Source organism: Mustela nigripes, chromosome 2 (assembly GCF_022355385.1).
Source record: "Mustela nigripes isolate SB6536 chromosome 2, MUSNIG.SB6536, whole genome shotgun sequence".
Classification (NCBI taxonomy): domain Eukaryota; kingdom Metazoa; phylum Chordata; class Mammalia; order Carnivora; family Mustelidae; genus Mustela; species Mustela nigripes.
In genome coordinates, this window is record NC_081558.1 from 135,111,114 (window position 1) to 135,124,066 (window position 12,953).

A 12,953-nucleotide genomic window follows, 5' to 3' on the forward strand; every position below is an offset into this window, starting at 1 on the left:
CTATTCGAGGTCTTTTCTGGTTCCATATAAATTTTAGAATTATTTGTTATATTCTTTTTGTTTCATAGTAAGTCTTCACTCCAGTGCTTATTTTATACATGGGATACACAAGAGTTGAGCCAGATACAATTAAAGTGTTCAATATGTGGCTAGTGGTCACCATGTTGAATATATGGTTCTATTTCATTGCTCTTATTGCAGTGTCTAGAACCCAAAAGGTATTTAATAAATGTTGCTGACAAATTCAGATGAGTCTCAAGCACAAGCAGCATTAAGTTTTGTATCTTTAATGCCAAAAAGTTGAAATTTCCATGTAAGGTCATTATGATAGACAATTTTGGAATTAAATCTTTCTATAATCTCTGGATTTTTAATGATTCCTTAATGCATGGATTGCTTTAGTTAGTCATGTCTCATCATAAGTAACAGCATGACTAATAATCTTATTGTACTTCAGTCTGCTCCTTTGTGAGGTATGGAGTTACTTAGGAAGAGAATGCTTTTCCTACAGCTAATCTGCTTTTTAGGGGCCACAGATTCTCACAGGGCTCAGAGATATGCTTCTTTTTACCCTAACTTGTTCAATTTTTTTAAGTTACCTTCTGTCAAATCACTCAGTTGTCCATCACTCTGTTCACCTCTTCTACCCTTACTGCTTCTTTATGTTTGCTTCGTTCCCCAGCTCCTCTAACATCAAAGAGCTGGAGGCAAGAGTACAAACGGAGCCCTGCCTATACCATATGTCTAAATACTTAAATTTGTAAATTAAGTCAACAATCTGTTAAATAAAATATGTTCATTTCTTCCCTATTGACAAACGTATTGAGAATACCAAAATTCAAATGATTCATGCAAAGCAATGTTTTGTTATTGGGCCAGTGATACTTAGAAAAGTAATAAAATAAAAGTCTCCTTGATACATCATTATTTATTTAAAATATAAATAAGCTGTTTATCTTAGAGATATACTATGTTATTATAATCAAGATGTCTTGATTTTATTTTTTCTATTCACAGAATGACCAAAAGCTGGAGCCAGGAAAATAGTAAATATTTTTAGCATTGTGGCCCTTAGAAGTTTATCTTCACTACTCAACTGTGCTATTGTAACGTGAAAGCAACATGTAAACAAATGAATGTGTCTCTGTTCTAATAAACCTTTATTTGTGAACATTAAATTCAGAATTTCATGCAGTTTGATATGCCACAAATATTACTTTTTGAAATTTTGCCTAACTATTTAAAATGTAAAAAAAGTTCTTAAAATGCAGACTGTACAAAAACAGGGGCAGATTTGGACTGCAGGGTCTAACCTGCTGACCACTGATCTAAATGACTGAAATACAAAATACAATTGATTTCAAAGTATACAAAGTCTGAGTATATTACAAAAAATATAAGTTAAAGTAAACATAAAAATACAAAAATAAATAATTTCTCATTTTCTAAAAAGTCTTTTTCCAAAATATTAAAAATTATTTACTAAAATAGAAGGACAATATACACATTTCAATCAATACATATAAAAATTTAAAGTCAAACTTCCTTAAATATTTCAGAAATTCTCAAATTTTTATTTCATATTGCATAATTCTTAGCTCTTTTTTAATGCCAGTGTCAAGCATGGTCCATTTTCACTTTTAATTTGAAATTGAAGGTCTTTATTTCAAGCCCCTTCTGTTCACTTCCCGGTTCTAATTAACAATTTGTACACTTGAGAAATACAGCATGGCTTATTTTAAGACTAATTTTTTTCAGAGTGTCCTACTTAATTTGTAGTCATCCTGAAAAATCAGAGATAACAGCATTTAATTACTGAAAAACAGGTTTAAAAAAATGCTTAGGCATGCTAAACATTTCATATATTCTTTGACATATATTCTTTGACCAATATGAGTATCTCAATTTTGATCGTCTATTCCAGTAAAATTCAAAAGTGCATGACTGTCTTTTGCCATAATGTATCATAGAATATTCTGTGATGCCAATGGGAAAAAGAAAAATCAACACATGTGAATAATGATAATTCATAGACTTTTTTATTGCACTAGTTTGCAAAGCACTTCCATATACACTGTTTCCTTTCATTTTTTAAATTCCTGATATAGGGAATGCCCTTGAACTTGACCTTTTTCTCCCCTTAGCTCTCTTGTCTTCATCCAACTGATGGAATGCTACACATCTCAGGTTAAAGATTCCCTCCTCTATGAACCTGTCTCAGTTTGTACAAGAGTTTGATGCTTCAACTTCCATATGACCAATACTTCTTGTATCTTATTAAACTTGCCCAGCTTTTTGGCAAGAGTTGACTCACAACTGCATAATGTGACTTCCCTAAGGATTAGGATTGCAATTTTATTCACCTTTGGATTTCAGCAGCCAGCATGATGTATGGCAAGTTACATACGCTCAGGCAATCCATGATTGATTCATTTATTCATCCAATGGTTATTTGTGAAATGAACTAAAAGTTCCAACTATCATTCTAGGCGCTGGAGATGCAACAGTGCACAAAACAGATAAAAATCTCTGCTCCTGTGAAGCTTTCATTTTATGAGAAGAGTCAGACAATAAACAAGATAAACCAGGAAAACTTATGGTATGTTTGGTGATTACTAAGTGTCGTGGAGAGAAACAAAGTAGGGAAGAGTACAAGGAGTGTTGAGACAGGACTGCCTCATTAAGAATGGACATTTAAGGGCTCCTGGGTGGCTCAGTTGGTTAAGCAACTGCCTTCGGCTCGGGTTATGATCCCGGAGTTCCAGGATCAAGTCCCACATCAGGCCCTCTGCTCATCAGGGAGCCGGCTTCTCCCTCTGCCCCTCGCCCCTTTCATGCTCACGCTCTCTCTCAAATAAATAAAACCTTTAAAAAAAAAAAAAGAATGGACATTTAAGTGAAAATTTAAGAAAGGAAGGAAGAAAACCACTTGGATAACTGAGGGAAAGCAGGAGGGAGTATGCTTTTCCTACTGGAGGTAGGTGTGCCTGGGATGGACTGAGCAAAGAAGAATCAGTAAGGAAGCCATATCTGTAGCCTCAAAGACTACTACAAACACTGCAGTCTTTACTTTGACTAAAATCCAAACTTTTAGTTATAAAATAAATTAGTCATGGGGATGAAAAGTACAGCATAGGGAATATAGTTAATAATACTGTAATAACTTGTATGATGACAGATGGTAAAAACATTGATTATGGTAAGCACTGTGTTATATATATAATTATTGAATTACTATGTTGTATACCTGAAACTAAACATAATATTCTATGCCAGCTATACTTCAATTAAAATTTTTTTAATTAAAAAATCCATTGGAGGATTTAGAGCAGAGTACTAACATATTCAATTTTGGTTTTATCAAGATCATCTTCATTAAAAGTATGTACATGTGGAGCAACTGATTAGAGAAAACATTTGCCTAAAGTCATACAGTTAGAGTTTGGAAAATATAGGACCAGAACCAAGCTTAGCCCAAGTGATTCTTTTTCCAGCACTGTTCACTGAGAAAGAGTTCTCAGGAGTGCGACCATTGTTGAAAAGAATGATTTTGTTTTCCTTCCAATTGCTCATTGATTATGTCTAGGGGTCGCTGATTACTTGCAAAAAAAAAAAAAAGAAAAAGAAAAAAAAAGAAATCAATCAATCCTGATATTTTAACTGGATAACCTCAACTTTCTAAAAACATTGCATATTTAAAAATGTGCATACGTTTGTCATTGTCCAGACAATACAACTGGATGTTAGAATGAATTGTTCATTTTTTATTTGGCTGGTCATGGGTTATGCACCCAACTGGTCTCTTCAGTTTTATTTACATTCATGACAAGTAACACTTGGGGTTAATTATTTATGAATTTGAATTATATAGCTTTATGGCATAATTTTCTTTAAAAAATCCTATGTATTTGTACATAAATAATAGCAAACAAATTTATTTTATTCTTCCCACTCTCCAATATTTGAATCCTTAGCTACTAATGATTAACCTGATGTTTAGGTTATATAGACATAATATTGATCACTTATCTCCCTAAAATACTATCTCTATTCTTGAAATGAGAAATAATATCCACTTGAAAGCTGATAAGTGATACACATGAGGTATTATTATTATTACAATATTATTAATTTGTCATTATTAAAATAAAATTTCTGAACAGCATATTTATATTATCATTTCACTGGCAAAAAATTATCAGAGATAATGGTTAAATAAATTATTGAGGTAAATGAAAGTGATGCCAGACTAAGAGAAGAAGAGTAGCAAATATTTAATAGGTTTTCATTGAATAAAATGAACTAAAAAATAAAAATTAATTGCCATTCTTATCATTAGGTTTTTTAATACCATTAGGTTTTTAAAATTTTCACCTTTATTAAGGTATAATTGACATATAAAATGATAAGGTATTCAAAATGTACCTCATGGTGATTTGATACATGTATGCATTATGAAAGGATTTCTCCCATCTAGTTAATTAACACATACATCACCTCACATATTTATCTTTTTTGTGCATGTATGAGAACATTTAAGTTCTCACACAGCAAACTTCATTTATGTGATACAGTATTATCAGCTATAATCACCATGTTTTATATTAGATACTCAGACCTTTATCTTATAGCTAAAAGTTTGTACCCATGAACAACCTCTTCCTAATTTTCCCTAACCCCAGCCCCTAGGAACCACTTTAACTCTCTGTTGCTGAATTTTACTTGACTTTGTTTTGGGGAGTTTTTCTTCTTGTTTCTTTGTTTGTTAGCTTCCACATATGAATGATACCATGCAGCATTTGTTTTTGTCTGGCTAATTTCACTTAACATAACGTCCTCAAGCTCAATCCATGTTGTCACAAATGGCAGGATTTCCTTATTTCTTATGACTAAACATTATTTCATTCCATAAGTATGTATATGTGTGTGTGTATAACATATATAATATATATAATATAACATATATATAACATCTTTTTTTAAATCCATTCATCTGCTGATGGACACTTGGATTGTTTCTATATATATCTCTATATATATATCTATATATATCTATATATATTGTTTCTATATATATATATATATATATATTGTTTCTATATATATCTATATATATCCTAGCTATTGTGAATAATGCTGCAGTGAACACAGGAGTATAGTTGTCTCTTTGAGATCCTATTTTCATTTCATTAGGATATATACCCAGAAGTGGTTTTGCTGGATCATTTGGTAGTTCTTTTTTAACTTTTTGAGAAACCTCCATACTGTTTTCCATAATGACTGCACCAATGTATATTCCCACCAACAGTCCACAAGAATTCCCTTTTCTCCTCACTAACACTTGTTATTTCTTGCCTTTTTTATAATAGCCACTCTAACAGGTGTGAGGTGATACTTCATTGTGCATTTCCTTGATTATTAGTGATGTTTTGTATCCTCTTATGTACCTCTTAGCCATCTGTAGTCTCCTTTGGAAAATTTTCTACTCAGATCTTCTGTTCATTTTTTAATTGGATTATTTGGGTTTGGTGGAGCTTTTTTGTTTCTTTGCTTTGTTTTGTTTGTTTGTTTGTTTGTTTGTTTTTGGTTTTGGTTTTGTTTTTTGGTTTTTGGTTTTTTTTTAGTACTGAGTTGTAAGTTCTTTATATATTTTAGGTATTAACCCCTTATCAGATAGATGATTCACAAATACTTTCTCCCATTTAGTAGTTTTCTTTTCATTTTATTAATGGCTTCCTATGCAGTAGCTTTTTGATTTAATATAGTCCTATTTGTTTATTTTTGCTTTTGTGTCATTGCTTTTGGTGTCAAATCCAAAAATATCATTGCCAAGAGCAATGTGAAGGAGCTTATCCCCCATGTTTTCTTCAGGAGTTTTATGGTTTCAGGTCTTATGTTCAAATTTTGAATCCATTTTGAGTTGAGTTGATTTTTATTTATGGTGTAAAATAGGGGTCCAGTTTTCCTAGCCCATTTATTGAACAGACTCTCCTTCCCCTGTTGTCTATTCTTTGTTCCTCTGTTATACATAATTGACCATATCTGCATGAATTCATTTCTGGATTCTCTATGTCCCATTAGTCTATGTGTCTATTTTTATGCCAACATAACACTGTTTTGATTATTTTAGCTTTTTTTGTTGTTATGTTATGTTAGTCGCCATACAATACATTATTAGTTTTTGATGTAGTGTTCTATGATTCACTGTTTGTGTATGACATCCAGCGGTCCATGCAATACGCAACCTCCTTAATACACATTACCAGGCTAACCCATCCCCCGACCCACTCTTAAACCCTCATTTTGCTTCCCGCAGTCTCTCATTGTTCATCTCCCCCTCTGGTTTCCATCCCCCTTCATTTCTCCCTTCCTTCTCCTAATGTCCTCCATGCTATTCTTTATGCCACTGGAATTCTGATAGAGATTGCACTGAAGCTGTACATTGCTTTAAGTAATACAAACACTTTAAAATGTAAATTCTCCCAATCCATAAGCATGGAGTATCTTTCCACTTGTTCATGTCTTCTTCAATCTCATTCATCAATATTGTGTAGCTTTCAGTATAAAGTTCTTTTACCTCTTCAGTTAAATTTATTCCTAAATATTTATTCTTTTGATGCAATTGTAAGTGGGACTGTTTTCTTAATTTATCTCTCTTTTTAAAAATTATTATTATTTTAAGATTTTATTTATTTATTTGGCACAGAGAGATCACAAGTAGGCAGAGAGGCAGGCAGAGGGAGAGGGGGAAGCAGGCTCTCCGCCGAGCAGAGAGCCCCATGCAAGGACCCTGAGACCATGACCCAAGCCAAAGGCAGAGGCCTAACCCACTGAGCTACCCAGGTGCCCCTTAATTTCTCTTTTTTGATAGTTCATTATTAGTTTGTAGAAATGCAATAGATTTTGTACATTAATTTAGTGTTTTCCCAAAATTTACTGAATTTATTTATTAGTTCTACTTATTTTTTGGTGAAGTCTTTAGAAGTTTCTATACATAACATCATGTCATTTGCAAATAGAAACAGTTTTACTCTTCTTTTCCAATTTGGATGATTTGTATCTCTTTTATCTTGCCTAACTGTTCTTGTTAAGACTTCTAATACTATGTTGAACAAAAGTGGTGAGAGTGTCTTTGTCTTTTTCCTGATTTTTTCACCATTGAGCTTTTCACCACTGAATATGATGCTAGTTGTCAACCTGTCATATATGGCCTTTATTATGTTGAGGTACATATCTTCTACATACATTTTTTTGAGTTTTTATCATAGTGGATGTTGAGTTTTGTTAAATGTTTTTCCTGCATCTATTATTGAGATACTCATATAATGCTTATCCTTCATTTTGTTAATGTGGTATGTCACACTGATTGTTTTTCAGATGTTAAACATCCTTGGCATCCCTGAAATAAATCCCGCTTAATCATGGTATATGACCCTCTTAATGTACTGCTGAATTTTGTTTGCTAATATTTTGCTGACAATTGCTGCATTGATGTTCATCAGGGATACTGACTTGTAACTTTCTTTTCTTATCGTGTCCTTGTCCAATTTTGGCATCAGGGTAATATTGGCCTCATAAAATGAGTTTGGAAGTATTCCCTCCTCTTATTTTTTGGAAGAGCTTGAGAAGGATTGGTATAAATTATTCTTAAATGTTTGGTAGAATTCCCCAGTGAAGCCATCAGTCCTGGACTTACATTCATTGGGAGGTTTTGATTACTGATTAAACCTCCTTATTACTAATTGGTCTGTTCAGATTTTCTATTCTTCATGACTCAGTCTTGGTAGGTTGTATGTTTGTAGGAATTTATCCATTGCTTCTAAATTGTCCCATTTGTTGGTATATAACTGTTCATAGTAGATATCATTAATTTTTGAAGGCCAGAAAAAGGGCCCCTACTTTTTCAGATACTAATATAAAATCCCAGAGAGGAGAAGCCCCCCCAGTGGGTCAGTATCAGGGCATGACCTAGACCCTGATTCTGTAGTCATCTTCCATTTCTTGTCCAAAGGCATCAGGCACTCAATCAAAAGAGTATGATGTAATCAGCTACATAATTGTATTATTATTATTGACTTACATATATCAAGCTCAGAGGTTACAAAGTGCAGTCACATACATTATTTCATTTATTGATGTGTCAATTTGGTTATACTAATAACTTACTGATTATTATAATTAGTAGTTTGTATCTAGACATAGTTAGATACATAAGTTAAGCTTACTTACTGACTCTTCAAACCCATATTTCACAGGTCCCTCTGGAGTTAATTTTAAGCATCATTTAACAAGAGCTAAGCAACAGTGTCTCCCTGCCCACATCTACCAGTATGCTCACCAACCCAGGAATTGTTGGAGGTATGATTTGTGTGGGTCAACAACATTTCAAAAGATATGTTTTGCTGTTAGTATTAGGGACAAAGGTTGCCAAATTGTTATTTCATCAGGTAATGAAATTTTTTAAAGTACGTATTTTTAGAATCACCATTTTACTCTGTGGTTATCACTGAATCAATGATTTGTTCAAAGTTAGCCAGTATGGCGCTTTTTAGGACTTAAGCTTTGGTCTTCTGACTCTTATGCCAGTGCTAAGAAGTAAAGTTTAATTCTTAAAACAAACAAAAGACAAACAAAACACTTAGGGCTGGTAACCAAAAATCACCACGTTTAGACATCAGAATGAGAGAATAAATGTGGTAGAAAGAAAAGCAATGAAGTGGGTTTTAACAGGTGGATGAGAAATGTTTAGTCAAGAAATAACAGAGAGAAAATGTCCTTATGGTAGCCTGAAACCAGCTGGGAAAGAATCTTAGGTAAGTCAGTAATTGGGAGTCTGAGAAAAATTGGAAAGGATATAATCAACTTAAGGTGGTATTTGATGAAAATCTTTGTATCCAGTATAATAAGAAGTGGAAAGGCTTGACCAAAGGAGTTAGAAGGATTCAAGATAGTGAAAAAGAAAAGGTGCTGGAGGTGGAGTTAAATAAGAAGATCAGGAGTTAAATAAGAATCAGAAAATTGGGAAAATAGAGAGAGCTGAAAAATGTAGTGAAGGCAGTAACATGCTGTTTTATGAGCAAGTTAACGTGGACGTTCAAAGCACCAATGAACGTTCACTAATTCAGGGCTACTAAGGCACAGATTTTTCAGTGACATTAATTTGGCAATTCATCATATGCTGTCTTGTGATTTTCCTTATATTGTTTGAACAGTTATTATCTCTTCTGTTATTTAACTTTTTATGTCATTATTCTTTATCTCTTTAGGATGTTCTGGGGTGAGGGCAGTACAGGTGAAACAAGCTGGTGGGAGCAAAGACAAATTCTGTGTGAGATAAAAAAAAAAATCTGGTTTGTGAACAAATTTTATGTGGAATATCCAAGATAGCCTGTAATTCCCAACTCTCTATGGATTATACAAATGAAGTGTCTAGGACATAGGTATTATCTGACCAACAGTGAAGAGATACTAAAGTGAATGAAGAAAAGTTATAAGCTACTACATATGGGTCATAAGGTTTCACAGGAGATTAAAATTTCTCTCAGAGAGTAGGAATGACCACTATAAAGAGTATTCAAAGGAGGTTACAGAAACATCCCTGGAAGATCTTAAAGAGATAAGGTTGAGATTATTTAGGCATGGTAGAGAAGGGTTTTCAAATGACAGACTGGACCAGTGCTTGTTTCTATGAAATTTTTACATGTATCCAGTGAAATCAGAAAAATAAAACAAAGTCAGTATAACAGATAAAGATATGGATTCATAAATGACACAGTACAGATATAGTTGTTAGATATTCTTTTCTGAGAAGGACTTTTTGTTCTGTATTCCAAGATATTATCCTTTTTAGTTTTTTGGGGGGGTTAAAATATTTTTTAGTTAAATCATGCTGATAGTAGAAATTGGTATTTTTAACATGTTATTACATGTTAAAGAAAAATTAGCATTCTTATGATGTAAACTACCTTTTCTCTTTCAAAAAATGTCTTTTTAAATGTTGCTGTCCCATGATCTACAGGCAGGCAACCCCTAGATTAGAGGGCATAGTGGAAGATGTGCAGTGAGGGGAGGACTGTGCAGCTCAGCTGTTACCAGATGATTCTTAACTTTAAAGCCAGTGGGGCCTGTGAGAGATAAGTCTGGGGAGGCAGCAAATGGTTCAGTCTAAAGAGGTATGTCTAGAATTATTAGTAATATTAATAGTTAATCATTATTGAATGTATATGATACTATTAACTCATTTTTTACAGGTGGAGAACTAATTGCCAGGGAGATTAAGCTACTTGCCCAAGGGCACAAACTGGGAAGTGCTGACACTGGCATTTGAACCCAGGTTCACCTGAATTCCAAGTTCTTACTCACCATGCTATTCCAACTTTCATTAATGTTTAAGTAGTTATTAAAAACTCTGAATACAGAAAATACTGCCAACAGGACCAATATGAAAGGATGAAGAGGGGTCCTTAGCAGAAGATATGAACAGACACTTCTCCAATGAAGACATACAAATGGCTATCAGACACATGAAAAAATGTTCATCATCACTAGCCACCAGGGAGATTCAAATTAAAACCACATTGAGATACCACCTTACACCAGTTAGAATGGCCAAAATTAGCAAGACAGGAAACAATGTGTGTTGGAGAGGATGTGGAGAAAGGGGAAGCCTCTTACACTGTTGGTGGGAATGCAAGTTGGTGTAGCCACCTTGGAGAACAGTGTGGAGAGTCCTTAAGAAATTAAAAATAGAGCTTGCCTATGACCCTGCCATTGCACTACTGGGTATTTACCCCAAAGATACAGATGTAGTGAGAAGAAGGGCCATCTGTACCCCAATGTTCATAGCAGCAATGGTCACGGTCGCCAAACTGTGGAAAGAACCAAGATGCCCTTCAACGGATGAATGGATAAGGAAGATGTGGTCCATATACACTATGGAGTATTATGCTTCCATCAGAAAGGATGAATACACAACTCTTATAGCAATATGGACAGGACTGGAAGAGATTATGCTGAGTGAAATAAGTCAAGCAGAGACAGTCAATTATCATATGGTTTCACTTATTTGTGGAGCATAAAAAATAACATGGAGGAGATAGGGAGATGGAGAAGAGAAGGAAGTTGAGGGAAATTGGAAGGGGAGGTGAATTATGAGAGACTATGGACTCTGAAAAACAATTGAGGGTTTTGAAGGGACAGGGGGTGGGAGGTTGGGGAAGCCAGGTGGTGGGTATTAAGGAGGGCACGTATTGCATGGAGCACTGGGTGTGGTGCAAAAACAATGAATTCTGTTACGCTGAAAAGGAATTTTTTTTAAAAATGTAAAAAAACAAAAGAGAGAGCGGGGTCCTTAGCCAAATGTAGTGGTTATAGCAAGACACAATGATAATTCACTCTGTTTGATGTGAGAAGTATAAGCACAGCAGCTATTACTTTTAGCGAACCTGAGGTCACTAGAGACAAGGAAAATGAGAAATTTATGGAGTTGTTTGGATGGAAGACATATTGGAAAGAAGGTAGAGTGATTCAACTAAATATCATCACTGAATTCCAGTGGATGACTCTAGATCAGAGTAACCAGAAAAATCATTTGAAGCAGTACATAGAAAAAACATTAAAGCAAAGAGACCCATGCTCAGACTTAAGAGTATCACAGAGTATATCACTGATCAGTAAGTGTTTTAAGTTTTTATCATAAGTCAGATACTGTTCTAGACACCAAAGAACAATGGTGAACAGCCAGACAAACTCCCAGTCCTTCTGAACCTTACACTCTAGTGTGAAGGAGGAACAATAAACAATAAATATATGAGAAAGTGATCAAGACAAAGGGATAGGGAGAAACCGAGTGGATGCTATTTTAGACACTTAATGGTGAAATGCATCATACACACCAGCCCTCAACTCCCACTCTCCAGAAATTCAGTACATCTCAACATACCATGCCATAACAGAGCAACATCAGGTAATAACTTGTGACAAACAGTTTCTGTTACAGAATATTCTAAAAGTGGAATATCTGTCTACAGAGCAATATCAATACAGACAGACCAATATGATTATACTTCATATCAGAAGACAGTCCTGTCAAGTCTGCCATCTCTTGGGCACCTGCCCCAATCCTTCACCCTTCGGGGTGTGGAGACAGTAATGAATTCAGCGTGATACAGGCATTGCTCTGCAGCATCACTGTCAGGCTCAATTCTTGCTATGAGACTAAATACCAAATTTAAGAGCTAGTGGAGGGGATGCCTTAACTCTAAGCCTCTTAGGTGCTTTGTTTTGCACTGAGATGGTTTTGAAACATTATCAACAAACCAAGAATATCCAAGGGAATGTGTGGAACCCCTCTCCCAATACTATGCATTAACTAGAAAAGTATCTGATGACTATGAATTTGATAAACACTCAGTATCAATTCTATTTCACCCTAGGAGGGAAAACGTCACATAAATCCCTGTAGGATATTGAGATTAATTAGTCAAGTGGAGGATTTATGATGAACTTTGAACTCATGAGTCACTACCACATTGCTCTGCCCAAGTCTTTGTACTAGTTGCATCCTTTATTTCCACTGCACAAATTGCAGAGGTGACAATTCAATTTCTTCCCATGCCAAACCGCAAAGTACTTTTAAATCTCCTATAGTACATGTCTTCTGCCCATTTCTTGATTGGATTATTTGTTCTTTGGGTGTTGAGTTTGCTAAGTTCTTTATAGATTCTGGACACTAGTCCTTTATCTGATATGTCGTTTGCAAATATCTTCTCCCATTCATGCACCCGAATGTTTATAGCAGCAATGTCCACAATAGCCAAACTATGGAAAGAACCTAGATGTCCATCAACAGATGAATGGATCAAGAAGATGTAGTATATATACACAATGGAATACTATGCAGCCATCAAAAGAAACGAAATCTTGCCATTTGCAACAACATGGATGGAACTAGA